General features: G+C 50.7%; 1 protein-coding gene and 1 long non-coding RNA gene across 5 annotated transcripts in view; one reads left to right on the plus strand and one right to left on the minus strand.

Annotated features, from left to right (window-relative positions):
• Nucleotides 1-3823: 3823 nt before the first annotated feature.
• The window catches only part of HOXB8 (homeobox B8), a 34389-nt gene continuing 16542 nt past the window's right edge, over nt 3824-21670 (plus strand). The window contains exons 1-2 of one of the 2 annotated variants that reach the window (XM_032457837.1): nt 3824-4335; nt 13987-16879. The gene's annotated coding sequence lies outside the window, so the exon portion shown is untranslated. The remainder of the gene's footprint in view (nt 4336-13986; nt 16880-21670) is intronic. The other variant, XM_032457839.1, reaches the window with a different exon arrangement.
• On the minus strand, nt 16821-21371 carry LOC116656846. 3 transcript variants are annotated; one of them, XR_004311837.1, is made up of 5 exons: nt 20749-21371; nt 19012-19205; nt 17403-18360; nt 17083-17290; nt 16821-16956 (listed from the first exon to the last, which is right to left on the minus strand). It is a non-coding gene; the product is annotated as an uncharacterized LOC116656846 (long non-coding RNA). The 3 variants fall into 3 exon arrangements; XR_004311838.1 differs by lacking the exon at nt 17403-18360 and having other exon boundaries at nt 17083-17402; XR_004311836.1 differs by having other exon boundaries at nt 17083-18360.

Below are 21670 nucleotides of genomic sequence, written 5' to 3' on the forward strand. Positions count from 1 at the left end.
AAATTTCTAAAATATTCAGTACAAAAAGGGGAAATGTTTTTAAAAAAAATCTATACAAAGAACACATCCAAAAGGTCAACAGATAAATGAAAAGAGGGCTAGCCTCACCAATATTCAGTTAAGGCAAATAAAGTAAAGAGAGAGAACTTTTCTCTGTTACATTGGCACATAATAAAGGATAAAAACAGTATTGGTGGAAATGAGAGTTACTGTGGCTTTTAAAGAAAGTTGTCTGGCAACAGCTATTAAAATATACATACCCTTTGACCAGCTCCTAAAAGCTATCTGGCTGCAAAGGTGTATATATATATATATATATACATACACACATACACATACATGTTGCTATTTCATTAAAAACAGACAAATAAACAAAGAAAGAAAAGTTCTGTGTCTATGTGTCTGTTTTTGTTTGTAAAAGCAAGAGAGAAAGGTCTGGAAAATTACACCAGGCTGTTAACATTGATGACCTCTGAAGAGTGAAGATGATTAGCTTTATTTTTATTCACCCTTTATGGGTCTTGTTTTGTTTTATTTCTACTTGTTACAATGTTAATTTGTATCATTATAAATTCCAAATTCTATGTAATTTGGGGGAGAACACAAGTGAAGGATAGTTTAAAACACACATGTAAACTTTAAAAAGGCATAATGCTTGACTCATAAATCCGTGTTGAAGGGTAAGTGTATTTTAAATGAATGGAAAACTCCCCTCTCTTGCTCCCACTCAGGTAAGGGCTCTCTGCAGGGTCCCTGGGCCTGTGTCCTGCCAATTTGCGAGATGGCTTCTGGCCTCCTCTCTGTCTTCCTTTCTAGAATACGTGCTCTCTGACTGCAGGACCTGCCTAAGTCCTAGTCACCACTGTACTTAGCAGTTAATGATTTCTGAACGAATCACAGAGGAAGATACCTAAACTTCCAATAAACATACGAAAAAGTGTTCAATCTCACTAATCTTCAAAGAAATGCACATTAAAATCACAATGAAATATCATCTCATACCCATTAGGATGACTGCTATTTAAAACAAAACAAACAAAAAGTTTATACTGTATAGCACAGGGAAATATATTCAATATCTTGTAATAACTTATGGTGAAAAAGAACCTGAAAACAAATATATGTATGTTCCTATATAACTGAAGTATTGTGCTATATACCAGAAATTGACACAACATAGTAAACTGACTATACTTCAATAAAAGTATAAAATTAAAACAAAAACAAAAACAAAACAAAACAAAACAAACCAGGAAATAACAAGTGTTGGTGAGGATGTGGAAAAATTAAAATCCCGTGCACTGTTGGTGGGAATATAAAATAGTGGAGCCACTATGGACAACAGAATAGAGGTTCCTCAAAAAATTGAAAGTAGAACTACCCAGCAATGCCATTTCTGGGTATAAACACAAAAAAATTGAAAAGCAGGATCGTGAAGAGATATTTGCATACCCATATTCATTGCAGCGTGAATCACAATAGTCAAGAGGTTGAAGAAACCCAAATGTCCATTGACAGATGAATGAATGAAGACGATGTGGTATATACATACAATGGGATATTATTCAGCTTTTAAAAATAAAGAAACGCTATCACATGCTGCAACACGAATGGAACTTGAGGATATTATGCTAAGCAAAATACGACAGTCACAAAAAAACACATACTGTATGATTGCACTTATATTATTATCTAAAGCAGCCATATTCATAGAAACAGAAAGTAGGATGGTAGAAGAGGAGGAAAGGTAGGGCCGTTGTTCAATGGATGTACAGTTTCAGTTTTGCAAGATGAAAAAGTTCTGGAGATCTGTTGCACAACAATGTGGATATAGTTAACTACTGAACTGTACACTTAAGATCATAAATTTTACATTATTTGTTTTTACCACTTTTTAAAAATACACGTACGCATGTGAACCCACTGCAACATCATTATAAACTCACCAGAATAACTAAAGGGAGCGAGATAGATAATACCAGGTGTTGGGTATTGAAAAGGTTATGGATTTCTCATACATTGCTTGTGGAAGTGTAAATTGGTCAATCACTTTGGAAAAGTGTTAGTATCTAGCAAAGAGAAACAGATCCCTATCCTATGACCCAGCATTTCCATTTCTGACTCTCTAAGTTCACGTGTCCATCAAAAAACATGGGCACAAATGCTCATAGCAGCTTTTTCATAATAGCCCAAACTGGAAACAACACGAATGTCCACCAGAAGAATGGATAAATATATTAGTATATATTCCTACAATGGAATATGACATTAAATGGAATAAGGCCATAAAATAGAATGAACTACTGTTATACACAGCAACATGGATAAGTCACACACACACAATATTGAGCAGATGAAGCCAAACACCAAATAGTACAGATCATGACTTCATATATGTGACGTTCAAGGATGGAAAAAACTAATTTATGGTGATAGAAGACAGAATTATGATTACTTCTGGGGGGTATTGACTAGAAGGTTATTGATTGGAAGGCATTATAAGGGTAGTCTGGGAATATCTTGACGTAGGTGCACAGGGGTAAATATGCAAAAATACATTGAGCCACACACTTAACATTAGTGCCCTTTGCTGCGTTTATACTATACACCAATAAAAAGTACAGAAAATAGACTCATTCATGGAAGCACATTTTAATTTTAGCATAATTCTGTATTCATGTTTAAGTGGCTATAGAATAAAATCACCGTTTGGATGCCTTTTTCTCTCAGCAGTGTAAACTCATCAGAACCTGCAAACCAGTGGAGGACGCAGAGACAAAACATAAATTATCCAACCTGCTCCCCCATTTTACAGGGGAAACAAACAGAGTCCAAGGGGGCTGATCTGAGAGAAAGGCTGAAGTTCCACAGTAAGTTAGTGGCAGAGCCAGGCCTAGAACTGAGACCTGAGGCACAGCTTACCCCCTCCCCCAACCACTTGCCAGAAGGGTCTGGGTGATGACTGAGTCCCCAGCCCCATGCTAGCTGAGGAGGAAGTTTTCCAGTTTGAGGCCATGCAAGCAGGGCAATTTCTGGAGACCAGCCAGCTGGGAGTCAGGAAGGCGAGAACTGCGATAGTTTGTGGCAGTTTCACTGACAATAGGTTAAGCTGGGACCTCTGTTTGAGTCTGAGAGAAAAATAGAGAAGAGCTTGTGATTTGGGGGTGATACTCTAGTAACCTGAATGGGCAAAACACCGAGGGATCCCAAGAGCTGGGATGGAAAGTGAAACTTCTATGCTCTTCCTTTGACCTTGGCCAAGGTCATTCCCTCTGGACTCACCCCTCTTGTTCATTCAGTGGGGGAGAATCTCATTTAAGGTCCAGGGAACAGAAGAAAGGAGGCTGGTAGAAAGGGCAGCTCTCAGCCCGGTGCTGATCCCCAGGTGGGACCCAGCCCCTGGGAGGCAGAGCAGCAGGAGGGGTGCACGGGAAGTCGCTCAGGTCGCTGCAAGGAGCCAGAGAAGGGTTGCGGCTCGGTGAGGGACTGGATGGGGGTGGGGGGACGGAGGAGGAGTCCTCTGCTGGAATCTGTCGCCTCCAGCCGAGGGTCAGGGCGCCCCCTCCTCTTCTCAGACTCCTCCGGCCTCGCCCCTCCCTCTCACATTCCCAACTCCCAAAGACAACTTGTCGCTTACTTCAGAAGCCCGGGGCTTCTTTCTGTCCCCCAGACTCTGCTTTCTCCCACTTCTTTTGTCTATTTCTGTGTTTGACGGCTTCTCCGGGAGGCGTTCCTCGTATCCTCTTTCCTCTTGTCTGTTATCCGCACCCCCAGCCCTACCTTTGCCTCTCTCTCTCTCTCTCTCTCTCTCTCTCTCTCTCATCTACTCTCACACACACACACACACACACACACACACACTCACATACACTCACACACCCTCTCTTCTCTCTGCCGGCCATCTCGGCGCCTTTCCTCCCTGGCTCTGGCCTTCCAGAAGCGCGCCAGGCCCTTTCTGGAAACCGCCGCACGGCGATCCGACGGCGCCCCAGGGACGGGGCAGGTGAGACTGGCGAAAGCTCTGCCTGAGCAGCCCCGGAGGAAGGTGGGGCCCGCGCGGATCCGCCGCCCAGGCCCTGTTCTCGCCCCACGCATGTTGGCGCCAGAGGGACGAGAACGCACGAGTCCCTTCGCGCCCCCGCGCCGTCGGCGCCGCCACCCGAGACCTAGACGCTGGGCCCAGAGCCCTCCCAGGGCGGGGGCGGGGACGGCGACCCGCCGCCGCCCAGCTCCTGGCCTCGGCGCCGTCACCTCCGTCCTTAAGCTCCGTGGCGCCCAAAGCCCGGGGTTCTTGCAGCCTAGGAAGATGCGCGGAGGACGGCGCCGTCCGGAGAGGTAGGTAGACACTCCCTGTCTCCCCCCAGCAGCTGGGGGCCGCGACCACGTAGCTCAGAGCGGCAGCGTGGAAGACTCCTCTGGGACTGGGCAGTCCCCGGGCCGCACTCAGCGCTGAGCGGCCACGGCAGGCGTGGGCCACGCGGGGCCGCCAGCTAACCTTGAGCTCCAGACCGATCCAGCCTCCAGGTGGGGCCTGGGGCGTCCTCGCAACGCCTGGCGCCCAACCCCCGCCGGCTCCCCCCCCACCCCGGACTCTCCTAGCGAAGGTGTCGGGGGCAAAGGTTCACCTCCCATCCTTCCCGCGCAACTCTGGCTCCCGGGAGCCCGGTGCTGCGTGCAGCCTAAGGCCCTCTTCGCTGGTCTCCCGGCTTACAGCCTCGTATTCCAAGCCGATATAGCCATAGAGTCAGGGGCCGGTGGCCCTGAGCGGCCTCGTGGGTGGGGGCCGCTTGGAAAGGGACAATGGTTATTCTTTCTCCGTGGAAATTAGAAATTGGCCTGGAACTCTGGGTCCAGACGGGAACTCTCAGGCCCCCAAGGTGCAGAATCAGCTCTCTCTAGCAGCCCCCTGGAAGGCATGGAGGGACAATGCTTGGGGAGAGTCTCTTGCTTCTGATCGCCTTTCCATGCAGCAAGGGGACATAGGTTTCCTTGCCCTTCGGACGGTGCTGAGGCTAGGTGGCCTCCTGCCTGGGAGAGCGTGAATCTGAATCTGAAGGGATGCCAGGCACCGCCATCTTACTTGAAACACACACACAAAATAATGCGTGTGCGTTTTTGTAGAAGGGCTTGTTTATGGGAGAGGGCAGAAGGCAGGGAAAGGATCTCAATCTGTATGGACTGGGTCATACAAAAATTACTCACCTTTGAAAAGGCACGTAGAGAGAAGCAGGCATACTGGGGCTGCATGGTAGGTACTCTGGTGTCTCGTAGGAATTAGTAAGACTCAGGAGTCAGTGAGCCATCCTGTATCAGAGCAGTTGTGCCTCTTAGAGTGTTAAGCACCGTGTAAAGGTTGAGGATTTGTAAAAACATGCAAAAGAGACGTGAAATTATGTTCTCCCAATTGTGCTCAGTAATAAAGTAGCAGGCAGGAAATTAATATTTTCACCTGTATATTCTCTCCTTCCAAAGTAGAAGAGTACGTGGTATATCTTACATATTCCACATATGCTAAATGTGGGGGGGAAAGGCACAGAACTGTACTTTTCAGTATCAGTAGAAGTATAAAGACTCATGATTGAGAGGAGGTGTTCTCACAGAGAAAATTCACATTTCTCAGTGTACTTCCCCAACCCTTGGAAGAAGAAAGTCTGAGGCTTTTCCTGATATGATCTTTTCTCCAAATCCCCTTTTGAAGCTGCATTTCCTCCCTTTTCATAGACTCTGGCCCACTTGACTCCAAGTCCAGAGAGGCCTCCTCACTCCCCTGGCCCAGAGAGGATGAAGGCTCTTTCCACTTCCAACTATATCACCCAGGCTCCCTAGGAGGCAAGTTGCCTGCAGCTGTCTGCCAGGGTTTAGAACCACCACCCCAACACACACATGCACCATAGCCATGCACACTGTCCCAGAATAAGTGCAAGGAAGAGCTTTACTAGTCCCAGGCAAGGCACTGTAGGAGACCTCAAAGGCCCTTAAGAAGAGCTCCTCTCTCTTCCACACCACAACTGGGGAGACCCAGATCCCCCCAGCAGATGGTTGGTAGTCCTGCCTTCTTGCTGCCTTCAGAGGCACCGACCCCATGACTCAGTCACCTGAGAACTTAGTCTCCCACCCACTCTGCCTCCAGCTTTTCTTCCTGGACTGATTAAAACAAGCATCAAGCTTCAAATGCTGTTGGATTCAAAGGGAGTTTGATTATTTTAATCTATTGGAACCTCTCCCTCGTCCCCCTCCCTCACACTCTCTTACTCTTGGGTTTTGTCTTCCCTTTCTCCACAAACACAGAAAGAAAAGAAATCCATGACTTTTCTGGGCTGGGAGGGAAGGGACAGAGAGAAAAGAAGGAATATTTGGCCCATCTAGGCAGCACCCAGAACTGTGATCTGAAGCACCAAGCCATCATAGTAGACCCTGTCCTCCAGTGCTTAGAGGTTATTTGATCCCACAATCCCCCCTTGCCCTAAGATCCAATGACACCATTTTTCTTAAGAGGAACTAAAGATTTGGGGCTTCTGCGGTTTTCAAAAAAAAAAAAAATAAGAAGAAAAAATTGCTATAGTTATTTGTGACCAGATGTGGAGGGAGCAAGCCTGGGCTCACAGAGCAACGAGGACTGAGCCTCAGGAAGGGCAGGCTTGGCCCCTGGACTGTTCACCAGGTGGAAGTGAGATCAGAGGACTAGAGGTCCAGATCCCTCTCTTGCCTGGCTGCCCTTTGGGCCCCAGTGCCTGGAAATCAGGAATGACTGAAGGAAAAAAAAAACCAAAAAACAAAACAAAAAAAAACCCTGAAAACATCCAGACTTGTAATCTATTTAGACTCCCAGACCCATCCTGAAAGCAGTAGAGAAAATCTGTCCCCTTGACTGATTTGCAACTTCCCATACTTCATTTTGGCAATATGGGGATGGGTCAGCTAGAGGGTTCAGATCTTGGGGTCCAGAGCTCAGTGTCCAGGGAGCTAGATTGCAAGGGGGGGTCTCACCGCATGCCCCCTTGCTTCCTTCTCCTCCCAGAGCTTCTCAGAAGGTGACTAGAGCTCTTTTGTACAGGTATGAAATTCTACAATTTCGGAGGATTCCAGATTCCTTTAATGTCATGTCAAGAACTCCTATTTGGATTGATCAGAGGAGTTTGTACCTGGAAAATGCTGAGACCAAATATGGTCGTTAATGTAGGTCTTCACTTTTTTCCATTTAGCTAATTCCTTGGTGCTTACCAAGTGGACCTCCTGTGAAAGCACCCAGGCAACAGTTCCTCTTCCATCACTGTCTGTTAAGAGAGGGGTGAAAGCCAGTGGGGCCTGAAAATAGGGCCAAATCTCAATGCCTTCTTCCTCAGGATGATGCCAGAGTAGCTACCCTTGGCCCACATTCCATCTTTCCCTTACCTTCTTCTATCCCCTCCTCAGCCCCAGTTATAGGAATAACAGCCTTTATCTTGCAGGGATAATTAAGGAAAAGCATCCCTACCCCATTCCATTGCCCATCTTGGGGCAACTCTGAGTTGCCTCCTCCTCAGCCCTCCACTATTCAAGTACTGGGGCTGAATCAAGGCTGAATCTTGGCAAGAGTGGAGGTGAAGGCTTAGTCTGAAATAGCTTGGATATTAAGTAATAATGATGAGAAAAATGACTATGAACTCCTGAGCCTCCATCATCTGGAAAAGTTCCTCCTTAAGCTATGGCCAAAACCCTCATCCCAGCCAGACTCTGGACTAGTCAGAATGCCCAAAGAGCTTTTGTGGAGAGAGAAGTCAATAGCCAGGGACATCCTTTAAAACAATAAAAAGGGAGAGGGTCCAAATTTCTACTCAGTAAACCTCTTACCTCTTTCTCAGTCCATTGGCTCTTTGGCCCTGGGGACCCAGGCTCCTGGGTTCCTGGGTCGACCGTCGGGAATGAGGTTCCTTTGGGGGTTGAGATGTCCCTGCCTTGTGGCTCCTGCCGCGACTCCTGGGAGAGGCCGTGTCACTGCCTTGGGACCAGATCTTCTGGGTGTTTACCGGTGGTTGAAGAAGTCGTGGTGAGGGGTTTGGGACTGCTGCACCCCTCGGCCCCAGACTCGGGACGTGCTTGGGACTGCGCGGAACACACCAAGTCCTGTCTAGGGGTCCCTTGCGCTGGGCCAGCGCAGCAGCCCCCGATGGCGCGCACCCCGCGATGCTTGGCTGGGGATCAGCACCTTCGCCTCCGGGCTGGGCACGGAGTGAAGACTTCAATGCAAGGCGTTGGGCTTCTGAGGGGAGGAGGACAAGAAGGTCTCCAGGCTGGGAGTTGGCCGGCCGGGCCCAAGCCGCAGCGTTGGCGTCCGGAGAAGGGTCTGGGTCACCTCGGGACTCCGCGCGCCTCCAGCCGCATCGCCGACAGCTCAGGAACAGGTTGGCGCAGCAAGGGTGGGATATGGAAGCCTGAAAGGGCCTCGCGCCGACCCCTGGCCCTCCGGAGGCGAGAGTCTGGCTGAGGAATTAGAAAGGAGGCTTTCAAACCCGGCCGAGGTGTCCGGAAGGCGCAAGAAGCGAAGGGAGGTCGCAGTTACAAGGTGCCCCTACCTCGCACACAGCAACACCAGGGACCTGTAGACGCGCAGCCTCTGCTGTCTAATGGAAAGAGATGGGGTGGGATGGGGGCTTCGTCCAGCCGCCAGCGCGGGGAGCGCCTCGCCCCAAGCGGGATGTCGGCGCTCAGGGGCCGGAGAGGCTGGGGCGGGGCGCCCTTTCCGAGGTAGCGTCGTCTTCTAGCTCTTCTGCTCCGAGGGGCAGTGGGTCCTGCTCTCTGGGTCTCAGCGCTCGGCTGCCCCCCAGGAACAGTGCATTTGCTCCCTCCAGGCCGCCGGCGCCACTTGCCCCCATTTCCCGGCCCTGGATTCCCCCTCCTCAAGCCCTTCCTCCCCACAATTAACAAACGAACTGGAGAAACCCGCCGGGTCCCAGCGGAGGGCACCTCTCTCCTCCCGAATCGGCTAATTAATTAATCAGAGCCTTAAGGAGAGTTAGGGGTTGTAAATGGCGGTTTAGACCGAGGGGGCGCTGACGAGGTCATTAGCCTCCCGGTAGAGACGGGAAGGGAGACGCGCCTGGCCGCCTCCGCCGCCCCCCTGGGCCCTTCTCAACACGCGGGTTTCGGCCGCTCCACCTGCCCGCCTCGCTCCAGCTCCCGCCTCCTGTCGGGCTGTTTCTCTTCATTCTTTGTTATTTTCCACCTTCTCTCTGGACGCCTTCAAGGGCCCCATTGTGTCTGCTTGGATCTACCTGTCCTGCTGTCTCCCGTGCCCTTTTCCGCGCCCAGCCTGGGCCTAGAGAACTTTAAGGTCATGGCGAGTGGCCCTGGCTGGCGGTCTCGGCTCTTGGGTCTCAGCTGCGGCACCGGAGGCCTGGCTGGAGCTGAGGGAGCTGGAGATCCGGGGAAATATTTCCCCTTCCCCACCCATCCCCCCCAAAGCAAGGGCATTTGTGAGGGGAAAACCAATCCTGAAACTTTCGGTCCTCTTTCGGTATGGACCAATTCGAAACAAGGCAGCAAATGGCTGGAGAAGATCCAGGCCTCAGTGGAGAAAAGCTCTATTTCATTTTTCTTAGAGATGTGGAGACCTTGCACATTCCTCTACCTGGGTAAGGGTGCACCGGGCCAGACTGGGTGTGTTGGGCTGCCTCCTCTCAGTTCTGGATCCTCAACACCTGTGAGCAAGTGGCCCTTGTTCTGGGGAGGACCAGGTGACAATATCCATGCGACATTGTAATACACACAATTGTTCATCCGCTCTTTTGTCAGGGTAACTAAGTCTGTTTCACTGCCTCCCTCAGCATCACATTTGTGTATTTGTATGTGAACAGTGAATGAAAGGTTCTTAACATTTTGGGGGTCACTCATGCATACTTTGAAATCTGATTAAAGCTATTGATTCTCTCCTCCCCAGAAAAAAGAATGTACTTATGTGGTACTCACCAAATCCCACAGTTTCAGAGGGTTTCAGACCCTTTGAACCCCAAGTTAAGAACTCCTATTTGGATGAAAGAAGCTGGTGTCTGGAAAATGCTGAGACCAAATATAGTCAGTTAATGTTGGTCTTCATTTTTACCCCTGTGGCTGATATCTTGGTGTTTGCCAGGCCAGCCTTTACCTTTACAAACACCCATGCAGCAGTGTTCCTCTCCCCACCAGTACTAGTGGGGTCTGGGTTCCCAGTGCGAACTGGTCTTTCCTCCCTTCCTAGGACCAGGAAGCTTGAAAAAGTGGGAAGATCTTTGCTGGGGGAAAGCTGATCTTGGACTGGCCAGGAGTAGGACCAGCCCCGTTGGAGGGAAACAGGACTTGGGCAGCCTCCCAGGAAATCAAAAAACACACTGGAACTTCTGGGAAGGTTATGCTATCTGGCAACAACCCCTTAGATAATGCTGGCTGTGAGCCAGGCAAATGGGGATCAAGCAATAAAATATTCTTTTGTGTTTGATCTACTTATTCGGTTTCCTCAGATACCCCAGCTCTTTGTGGGGCTTAGCCAAGGTTAGAGGCTTGGGGGATACTGAACTCTGGGCTAAAAGGGGAGGACATTTGCTTCCAAACATTTTTGCAACCTTGTTAGTAGTAGTCAAACAGCAGGTGGCCCCTGGCGAGCCTGGGGGACCTCCTGGTTTCACACATCCTCAGTGCTGCAGCTTGTTTAGACTTAACTCTTTCTCCACAGCCTCGTAAATCCCTCCTGGCCTTCTCCTCACTCCTTTAAGCTGACCAAGCTAGATCTCCCAGAAGAAAAGCCAGGCTTCTTTGGGGTCTGGAAAGTGAAGAAACTTCCTTCTTCTTGGACTATGTTCAGACAAATTAGGGGAACTGGAAATTATGTTTTTACCACACCCTCCCTCCCCCAACATGCACTCCAAACCTACCTCCCGCCCCCGCTGGTCCTCAACTGCTTACACATTTCAAGCAAATGTGACTAGGGGCAGGAAAGACCCCAACCCATTTCTGGTTGCCCCTCTCTGAGCTGGCACCCCTCCCCTACCAGCCCCAGTTCTGGGCTGTAACAAGAAGCCCATGATTGGCTAATAGTATTCAGACCCCTGCCTGAAAATAAGAAGAAAAAATAAACAATTTTCTGCTTGGGACAACTTAAACTGAATAATTCTGGCTGTGAACACCTGACCTAAATGCTTTTAATCAGAGCAGAAGAAATATATGCCCATTTGTTCCCTACTTTACTAATTAAAAAAAAAAAGCTAATTGGTGTTCTCAGGAACTTCCTACTGAGGGTCAGGAGCCAGTAGTCATCTCTCCTCCCCTCCTCACGCCCCTACGCCCCACCCCTCCCCCCACAAGGCTATCCGCACCATGGAGTTGGCCTCTTTCTGACAGACAATGGGAGGGGGATGCCCTTAGACCATCTGGCTCCTCCCCTGCACCAGGACTTTGGCCCTGAAAAGGCAATGCTGCCATTGGCCAGAAGTTCTGGCCCAGCAGGGTTATCCCCCTTCCCGGGCCTCTGGAGTAGTTTCTGGGAGCAGAGGCTTCTCACTGGCTGCAAGCAAGTCAGCAGGGCTAACTGGTGGGGTGCAGCTTCCACTGGAGCCCCAGAGCTCAGCCCAGTGCTGGGCACACAGTAGACACTCAGGAAATGTTTATTGAATGTGGAATGAAAGTTCCCACCAGGCAAAGGTCTGTGGCTTGGCTGGGGAGTCTCTGGGGCTGGTGCATGGAAAGCTACATGGAAATAAGCAAGGCCTCGTTTTTCTCAAGCATCTCTCCGATGTTCTGTTTTAATTTCAGCTCTCTGGGACCCCTATTTCTTTCCTACCCATTCTCTAAGGCAGACTCTTGATCACTCCAGCAAAGGGAAAAGGCTCATTGAGAAGCTGGATGAGAATGTCCCACCACTCCCCAGACCTTTTCCCCACCAGATCCAGGTGCTTCAGGCTAAAGGGAGTTTGAACCTGAAATGAGCCAGATAATTGCCCCAATTCTCTGTTCATTGAAGAAGTAGTTACAGGCCAAGGGGTTCGAGGGGCCTTACTTTTATGGACATGGCTCTAATTCAACAGAATACATTATACATATACAGGCTGAGATGCACACCCTCCAACCTAGACTGGTTCTCTGGGAACAAAGCAGGCTTCTTCCTCCTTCCCCTTTCCCCCTCCTCCACCTCAATTCTCCTCCCCCTAGTTCTTAATAGTTACTATTTACTAAGTGCTCCCTGTTCACCAGGCATTGTGCTAAATCCTAGACACATTGTGCATTAATTAATCCTTACAACAACCCTCAGAGTTAGGATACCCAGATTTTACAGACGCAAAAACTAAGTTACTCTTCCAGGCATGAAGCCTGTGCATGTGTGCACACGTGCATGTGTGTGTGTGTGTATGTGTGTGTAAAATAATGTTGATATGATATGGGCAGATCTGAATGCTCAAGTGGCATAACAAGGATGGAAATAAACTCGACAACGAAAAGATCAAGTTTTTGAAATATAGAATGTTTTAATAAAATGCAGAGAGTTCCTCCTGCCTGAAAATGAACAAAGAAGTGATGCAATTAACTGGCTAATTCCGAGCCCCAAATGCTTTCCCTTGAAATGGGCGGATAATGAGGCCGACAGTATGTTCGCTGTTGAATTCGCCTGATGTTGCTCCATTTCCCCCCCCTAACTTTTGCGCATCGATTGGGCAATCACAGGGAGACGCACAGCCGCGGCCCGACTCGCACACCCTCACAAGCACACACTCACACACGCACAGAGGAATGCTGACACACACAGACCCGACTTTATCCTGCCTCCGAGTCTTTTATGACTCAGCCTCGGGAATGAAAATAGAATTTGGAGCGGAATAATGTGCCTGAGGCCGGGTAGGGCGCAGCTGCTCCAGATGTGCGCTGGGTAATTAGGCGTCCGCGAGAGTCCCTGCACGGCTGGGAGAGGAGTGTCTCGCGGGGCCCAGCCCTGGGCAGGCGCTGCGCCCGCAGTCTGCCCCACGGTAGGCACCTGCCTCCTACTGCCCTCCTCTTCCCTTCCTTTCCCGAGAGGGAGTCTCAAGGACCTCTGTCCTAAGAATAACTTTGGAGAAACTTCTCCTAGAGGACTCTGCACTATCTCTGCCTTGGGGGATGGGGAAGAGCCATCCCGCCTTCCCCTAACCTCCCCTTCTCAGGTTCTAGTGTCTCTGAGCTCAGACTCAAAAGTCTCCAACAAGTCTTCTTTTTCCTTATGCCACTCTATAACTCTACTGGCCCCATCCAAGCCTAGGAAAGTGACCCAACTGCCTGCCCTAAAATGTCCCTCTCTTTGGGGTTTATGGGACAGTCATATATCAGACAACTCTTCTTGTCATCAGGGTCTCTTTTACAAAGTATTCAAACCTTACAATATCCCTATCCAGTAGGTCATTTTCATCCGGGCCTTTGAAGGCCTAAATCACTTGCCAATGATCACACACAGCTAGAGAGGTTATAAGCAACACTGAGCTGACTATGTTCTGAAAGGGAGGGGGCGGGACTTGTCTTGGTTCCCAGTCCTAACCGACGGCTCCTATATCTGCCTCCAATTCCCTTATGTACTTCCCCAAATCTTAAATCCAGAAAACACCAAAATTCCAACATAGACAACCTCCAAAAGGCTGTCTTTCTGGAAATGAATTTTGCTTACAAGAAAGTCATTTTTTGTTGAGGTCGTCATAATTTGGAAGAACATTCCACTTGGAGTAGAGGACATGTCCTCCAGCCCTGCTTCACCACTTTGAATAGCTGCTCTGATCTTGGGCTAACCACGTTTAATTTCTTTGGGCCTCAGTGACTTCTTTTGCAAGTTGTGAGAGGGAGTAAAAGATTCTGGCGCTGCCCCTGAGCTGGCTTCTGGAGAGATCAAAGGAGATATGGGCTGTGGAAGGCTCCCTAGAGTCGGGGGATGGGGTAGGGGGTGGGGAGAGAATGGAGCCATGATTAGCTGTGGATTCCTTTCCCAGCTCTCACTCGTTTAATCGTGTTTCTCTTGCTTGGCAGAGGGCGCCAAAGGCGACACGCCAGCGGCCAGCTCCAGGCCAAGCCCAGTGCGTCTGCAGGAACCGGCCCCCTTCACTTGGCGCGGGACACCGAGCAGCGCGAGGATCTTCTTCTACGCGAACTCAACGCCAGGGCGCCACCTAGAGGCCTGCGACGGCCTCAGCCTTATCCACCGGCGACTACAGAGCTGCTTCCCCAGCCTCGGCCAGAAATTGCGGCGGGAAATCCAGCTCAGGTCTCAGGAACACTTCCGGCACCTTTGACTTGTCTGAGCACCCCCGCCTTTAATGAACTCTAGGAAGGGACACGGGCCTGGAAGGTCCAGAAATACTGATTTTTGTGACTCCCACTAAATGGAAGGGGGTCTCAATTTCGATTTCTTTGAGGATCCTGTGTTGTACATCTCTGTCTGCACTGCCTCCTCTCACCATCTAAATTGTCCGACCCCCTCCAATTATTCTAGAGTTTTGCTTTATCTTAAAGGAAGGGAGTAGGGAAATTTGCCCCTCAATCTTACAGCTTGGTCATCTACATTTTCAGTTTTCTGAGTAATTTGGAGATGGACATGCTTTTGGAAAAGTATTTGGAAAGCTTTTGAGGGTGAAAAGAAACATTGCCTAAATGGCCTTTACTCACTGAGTGACCATCAACTAGTGTATGAGTGACATTCAGGAGGGTCCTTGTTGGCACCAGCGCCCCTGTCGGTGGGTGTCTGTGTTGAGCATTTGAAAGTTGACTCTGGGGCCAGGCGAACTCAGAATGAAAAGGCTGCCCAGCATCTATGGGACTCGGTTTCAGGTGCTGGAGGCTCCATACAGAGAGTTTTATTTTTTAAACTGGAATCCATGGCCTCAGCCTGGGTTCTGGAGGTGGGGTGAGGGGAAGCCACAAAGCCCCTGAAAAGTGTGCAAAATGTGTGTGTGCGCAGGTGTGTCATTCTCAGGCTGTGGTCTCTTCAGTTTTTCCAGAGACCCAGGTCAGCAATGGGCAGGGAGCCAGCACACTGACCTGTCCCTACTGCAGGCCCAGACCAGGTCCCTAGGGGAGCAGGGGTGGACAATAACACTCTTGAATGGTGTGGAAACTGCTGCCCCTCAGTTCTGCCCTCCTCCTGTCACTAACAACTCGCAGAGGCAAATCCTCCCTGACAGAAGGATTGACTGCCAGTCTGCTGAATAACATATACTTATTTTATTTAGTAAAAACAAATACATGGGGAAGTGAAGTGAGGGAGCTGGGGCACATAATGAATGAGAAGGGGAGCTGGAGGGGCCTCCCCATGCGTATCCTGAATATGAATGTTGGCATAAACAAGCTACTTCCTGTCCTCCAGCTGTGGGGGAGCTCCCTCCTTCCTCCTGGTGGAAGGAAGGAGCCAAAGGACCTTCCCCACCCCTCCCCAGCTGAGGCAAAGTGAAACTGCCTGCAGCAGAGTTAGCCTTTCAGAACATTTGTAAACTGTAAACTACAGCCTAGCATTTTCCCTGTTCGTTTCCACTTTCCATCCCATTTTTTAAAAATCCCCAGTAGTGCTTTGGGGTCTTTTCTTGGAAGGGGAGGTGGTGGAGTTGGCTGGCCACACAGGGCCGCACCTGCGTGTCTGTGCGAGGAAGGTGACAGTCAGTGCACCAAACCCCCACCTGCGTCTGCAGCTGAGCCTCAGTCCAGTACCCAAGCCTTGCCTGGGCCTCTTAGACCGAAGCCTTGATTGTTTTGTTTTGTTTCATGAATAAGTGTGAGGCATGATGGAATTCCTTTGCTCTCCCACCCCAGAGGGCACCTAACCAGACCCTTCCTGCACACAAAGTGAATAGGAAATCAACAGCTTCACTCCCAGTTATCTGGAGCCCAAGGCGAAAAGGGATGTTTCTTGGTTTTGGTTCACATGGTCTATTTGTGATTCCAAATCCGGATTTCACAAAGTTTTGTAAAAAACAAAACAAAACAAAACAAAACAAACCGGACAGCCCAGAGCAGAAAAGAACTACAGAGAGGGCAGTGGAGGTCCGGGTAGTGGTCATTTTTGTTTGCTTTTGAAGCTTTTAAGGAGCCGGAGGGGAGAGCATGGCAGAGCTCGGCAGAGGCCAGTTTGGACACCACTCAGCGCTGGCCGTCCACTCCACGAAGACCGGCCTTCGGTTTCTCCTCTGGGAACCCCTGCCCAGCTCAGCCCCCTCAGACCTTCTGACCCCCTCTCCCCTTCTAGCAAGTACTTGGCAATAAACGGGGCGGGGCAGGGCAAAGATTATGGCGCCTAGAGACGAAACAAGGAAAAAACCCGCTTTCAGCGGAAAGATGCAAAGAACGGAGGTCAGGGCGTGGCTGCCAGAGCCAGGGCTTCAGCAAGGAAGGACCGGGCGCCTGACTCTGCCCTGGCGAAGAGCGGGCAGCCGAGCGGAGGACGTGCGTGGGCTCGGCGGGTTTTCAGCGCCCTCGGCGGCCTCCAGCCCCCCACTCCCCCCCCGCCCCGAGCGCGGAGCCAAGTCCGAGGGCCAGGCCGCTTCTCTCCACGCGGACACGGTCCGCCCGGGAAAGAAAGGGCCGAGCGGGTGCTTCCGCGGCTCGTAAATTTGTTTCCCCCTTCCTCTAACCCTCCCCCAGCCGTCTTTCTTTTCAGGACAGGAGGGGATGTAAACCGTTTGAAGTTCATCAACACGGTGAAGTTTTATTGTATTTCCGGTCCCCAAGATTTATACACGGGAGGGGGAGCGGGCGGCCCCGCAGACTCCTGCGCTCCCTCAGGACTTCCTCGCTGGACACGTGGCCACTGGGACCCTCGCCCCCGGGGCGAGACCAGGAGGGATCCGGGCCGGGCGGACGGGACCACTCGCTCCGCACCTCCTGCCCCCTCCGACGGCCGCTCCTGCCCAGCGCCGCCGCCGCCGTCGCCCAGGTAAGTGCGCCGCTCGGCCCGCTCGGCCACCGCCGGGTGCGGGGTGTATGCCTGGGCACCTGTGAGGGGTGTGGGGTCTGGAGGGGCGGAGGTGGCAGTAAGGGACATCGGTGGGAGGCGGGGAACGAAGGGTCCAGGCTGAAGTTCAGGAAGGAAGGAGCAAATTTCCCCGTTTCATCTGAATTCAGAATGGATTATCTTACCTGGGACAGCTCAGCCTCTGCGGAGACAAGGCCCCAGGACATTTTGGGCAGGGTGACTTTCCAGCGACTGTTCCAGGTTACCTCAATTTCCTTTCCAGTCCTGTTGCTTGTTTGCTCCCAAGTCTTCTGGATGCTTTCGCACACTCTGCTTTTCCGGCTCCCTCTCCGACTGTCACTTTCTCAGCATTCTTTCTCTCCATTCTCCTGTCTGTTCGCATTTCAAAGTTGGGGTTTCGTGTAGGGCTTGAAGAGTTGACCTCTCAGACCTACCCTGGGTGACTCTGGAGCTGGCACTAGCCAGATGGCGACTGCAGACGTACCTTGAAAACAGTTGGAAGTTGAGAGGGAAATCGTTTTAGCTGTGGAGACCTCCAGCTTGAGACAGAGGCTGAGAGGCAGTGACCAAGCAGGTATATGCCCAGGGCCCAGCCCAAGCCTGAGGCTGGGCCTAGGCCCCCCACAACTCTGCCCCGGACCAGGGCTCCTGGGAGAGAGCAAAAGCTCCTGGATCAATTTGGAGCTGCCAGCACCAGCTCCAAAATGGTTTTGCCTGGAGTTCTGCCTCCAGTTTTTGGATATGTTGTTTATTAGCAACTGTGTTCTATTTGGGAAGAGGTGGAGGAAAATGAAGTTAGCCTGGCCAGCCGTTTAGGCCCACAAAATGGCTGCAGGGGCCTGCCCCCAGTGAGCCCTTGACCTGGGGCTTGAACTGGAACTGCTGAGTGAATTAGGTAGTTTCATGTTGTTGGGCCTGGATTTCTGAACACAACGACATTAAACCACCCGACTCACGGCAGTTACTGCTCCTCGCTTAGCTGGAGGAGTTGGGGTGGGGTACATAGTGAAGCAGAGTCAGGATTACTGTATCACCCTTGCAAAATGGTGAAGTGCTTTGAGGTTCCTTACCCAGGAGCAGCAAGGATGCTCCCCAGAGCAGAGATGTGGAATGTTCTCGGGTGTCTTCCCACTTCTGTATTTAAGTGGGTGTTGGGAGGGAAAGGGGAAGTGGGGGAGAATTCCACTCTCCAAAGGGACCTTGCTGGGCTGTTCTACAGAGCCAGAAGGGTCTTAGTTAGGACTTCAAGCTTCCTGTCTTGGGGTCTTGCGTTCTGTTCTACATTCAGACTTTGCAAAGAAAGTCTCCCCAACTGGGCAAAGGCTTGATTTCGACAGAGACACAGGGGGTCCTTGAAGTCTTTGTAACTCTTTGCGGGGTGGACAGGGCTCCACTTTAATGGGAAGCTTCAGGTCCTTGGAGAGGGCTCAATCTGTCCCATTCTGAAAGGGAAACATCAGGATCCCTTGTAGCCTCAGCCCACAGACCCCCAGGGTCCTTTCTAGGGCCCCCTAGTGGGACAAAGGTAGGTCCAAAAATTTTTCCCCTTCCTAATCCCTCAGTGATTTCTCTTCCCCACTGAGTGGCCAAGACTTTCCTGTAGATCCTTGGGCTGGGCTGTGGGTTTACTTAGGTCTGGAGTGCCACCCCCACCCTGGGAGATGGCGAGGGGCCTGTCTTGCTGGCTAGTGGGAACCCCAGACTCTGTTAGACAGTTCAGCCCAGACTGATGGAGTGACAGGAGATGGAGTGGGGGGGGGGGCAGGGGCAATGCTGTGATACCCTCTTTGACCCCAGCCCTCTCCAGGCTGCTGGCTCTCTGCCCAGGAAAGGAGTAACTAGAAGTGCTGGCAGAAGGAGGGGGACAGTCCAAAGCATAAGCTAACTTTTGTTCCCAAACTTTTTTCCCCCTGCTTGAGGCAGAGGAAATGTAGTAAGGGGCCTGGGGGAAGAGGCCCGACCGGATGGGGCTCTGGCGCCAGGCTGACTTGGAGGGTGAAGGGTGTCTCTGAATAAGGGGCCCCTTCCAGGGTGGAGGAGGCCCTTGGGAGACCCACCCTCAGCCCCCGGAGGAAATGCAGCCTTCAACTCACTGTCCTGGTGAGCAAAGGCCAGCAACACTGTCCCTTGATGTTTTCTTGTCCCCCGGTCTGGGGGAAGATGGTCTGGCATGTTCCGCTGCCTCACCTTACTTCTCCCTTGGCCTTTCACAAGCCTGCCCCGCCACCTGGAGCCTGACTGTCTTCCATCTCTGGCGTCCCTTGGCCACCCCCTCCCAGGAACAGCGCTGTAAAATGAAAAAAAGGGGGAAGTTAGAGAGAAAGGAAGAAATAAAGTCTTTGGAAAGCAGAGAGTTTTACAACAGCCACAGGTTTTATGGAAGCAATTCCGTAATAACCTTCTACCTGCTCAGCTCCTTTCCGCCCCGCCTGCCGCCCACCGCCCACCCCGTTTGGCCTCCTGGATGCCCCCTCCCCAGGAGCCAGCCGCCCCCAGGGCCTTCCATATTCCTGAGGGCTCATAGTTGGTAAGAAGATTTTCAAAGTCTGCTTGGGCCACTGACCTCTCCGTCCTTCCTTTCACCTCCAACATCCTGGGAAGGAATTTGGGAGAAGATTTCGTTACTTTACAATTAAAATCCTCACTCAGAGGGTGTGGAAGCACCAAGGATTGAACCCTTGTGCTCAGATTCGATGTGGTTCCTTTCGGAGGCTGTTGCATGGAAGGGTAAAGTTCTGGGGACCTTGATTCCCTCCCACTTGGAGCAAGTGACCCCACACCTCGTTCTTTCTCACAGTGGGGCTACACTCTGATCCTGGGTCAGAAGAAATAGCTCTGGGTGCTTGGGGACAGAGACATGGGGACTTTGCTAATTTCGTTGTACACAGCAGTTCTTTTTTATGATCTCCACAGTTACCTGAGAGCTTTCACATTCAATTCATCTCTGTCCACTGGTCAGATTTACACTTGTGTGGGACACACTTGTGCATGTATAACAGTGCCTTCCTCCCCATGTCCATCCCTACCATGAAATAAGCATCACACGATGTATGCTGTCCCTGCGGTTTGGGGTAAGATACGCAGTAAAGGATTTCATGGTCAGACAAAAAAGCCACAAAATTTCGTGACCTCCTCTGGGCCAATTTGAGGCATTTTCTTCACCTTCCAGAGAAATATTTTAGAAGGAAGCTGTAAAAGAATCCAGGTTTAAGTCACATGTGTTTGTGGATACAGTGTGTATTTTGCTTGAATATCGAGTCAACAGGCAGATTTTCAAGTGACGCTTCTGAATTAGCTAATGTTATAAAGCCACAATTCCAGTATGCAAATACTCAAGTTTTTGCCCTTTCTATAAGTGTGTGGTGGTTATAAAAATGTACATACATTTTGGGTCATAGGTCTTCTGATAACAGCAGAATTGTAAACCCATATTATTCGCAGGGGTTATACACGCATCCACATGTGAACCATTAGATCTTATATACAAATGCCCAAATGCATTCAGTATTATAGTTGGGCAGATTTATTTATTACATATTCTATACACAGCATAGAGCACAGCACACTAGGTTTCCATAAAGAAATATTGATTTGAAATATGCATACAGGAAACACACACCTATTCAAATACAGCATGCATAAATTTCAGCTTAGCTTATCAATTAAAATCAAAATTTCCCCCTTTCCATTTATCATTTTTCTCTTTATTTTTCTCCTTACTTTAATTTCCTTCCCTCCGTCCAGATTTTTTCTCTCTCTTTTTTATCTCTCTCTCTCTCCTTATAGAGAAGGACCCTTCCAAAAGCAGCCCTTAAACCACAGGCACTCACCGGCTGGTCCTGGCCAGGGCTGGCCTCTGCTCTCCCCACTTCGATCTCATTCTTGATTGCTCTGGGCCCCACTGTGGCCAGAAGCTGCAGCTTTTCCCTGCCTGCCCTTCCCGGAGCTATCTGCCACTGGCCCTCAGGCATGGCTCCTGTGCAGGGAGTGGCAAGAGGCTTCTAGAGGGTTTTCCTTCTTTCCCTCTAGGATTGAGGAGAAGTGGGGAGCAGTTTGCTCTCTCAGGATAAAGTGACGCCCACTCAAGCAGCCCCTCTATTAAGCCCTAGAAACTGGGCTCCAGGGGCCCAAACCCTGTTTGCTTCTCTCCCTCATGGTGGGTACCATTGTCTGGGAGAGAAAACAAGGTTGGGGGGGGAGGTCCATAGGCTCTGGGGAGAGCACCCAAACAAGGGTCTCCCTCTCAGAGGACCCTTGAATCATTTGCCTGTGCTGGAATTGAGCCCCAATTTGGGGGAACAATGCTTTCTAGAAAGCCTGGCTGCGGTGGGACTCTTTAGCTGGTGCTTCTGGATCCTCACCTGGAGGAGACGAGCTGCGGGTGCAGACTCCAGGGCTTGGGTGCTGGCTCATTCTCCTCCTTTCAGAGCCACCGCTCCTGAGAAGACTAAGCCCTCCAAAACCTGTCACTTTGGAATTCTCCCCACCCCCAGCTTGTTTGTGAGCAAAGGCTAGGTTCTGGTCTTAGAAAAGAGGCCTGGGTCCCCTTCTTACCCAGCACCCAGGAGCCCCCAGGGGTTAGGGCAGCTCACCAGACAGCGACCCACGAACCTGAACCCTGTCTGCTGGGACATGCCACCACTGTAAGGCACAAGTCATGAGCCCAATGTTCTTCTCCCTCTAACCTCCTCCCTCAACTAAGTGGCTCTCTAGACTTCTCTCTCACTGCAAAGAGAAGCGGCAGCAAAGCCA

Source organism: Camelus ferus, chromosome 16 (genome assembly GCF_009834535.1).
Source record: "Camelus ferus isolate YT-003-E chromosome 16, BCGSAC_Cfer_1.0, whole genome shotgun sequence".
Classification (NCBI taxonomy): domain Eukaryota; kingdom Metazoa; phylum Chordata; class Mammalia; order Artiodactyla; family Camelidae; genus Camelus; species Camelus ferus.